A 494-nucleotide genomic window follows, 5' to 3' on the forward strand; every position below is an offset into this window, starting at 1 on the left:
CACAACCATGAGAAATCATTATTATCTACCTAATATTCCAACGTTGAAATGAATCATCAAACTACTCATTAAATTTATATGTACTACCGACGAATAATCTTTATATCTACCTGCATCAAACACAAAATACCAACTACAATATTATCTGCAATTCTTAATCTAAAAATGACATACCTATATTTTACACCAACTGCATAAAATATCTCTATAAAACAAATTAATTCATACCTACCCATTTTCAATAATACCCCCGCTAAAATTATTGACCCATAAACAGGAGTCTCCAATTATTGACTCATAAACATGGGCCTTAGGCAATCAAACATGAAATAAATATAAAGGCATTTTAATAAAAAAAAAAGCTATATAAATCATTTAAAACCTCCAAAAAGTAAATATATACCCCCAATATTTTTACCATTAATCTAAATTTTATAGTCATCCCAGACACACACACATACACACACACACACACACACACACACACACACACA

This window comes from Trachymyrmex septentrionalis, unplaced genomic scaffold (genome assembly GCF_001594115.1).
Source record: "Trachymyrmex septentrionalis isolate Tsep2-gDNA-1 unplaced genomic scaffold, Tsep1.0 scaffold87, whole genome shotgun sequence".
NCBI classification, from domain to species: domain Eukaryota; kingdom Metazoa; phylum Arthropoda; class Insecta; order Hymenoptera; family Formicidae; genus Trachymyrmex; species Trachymyrmex septentrionalis.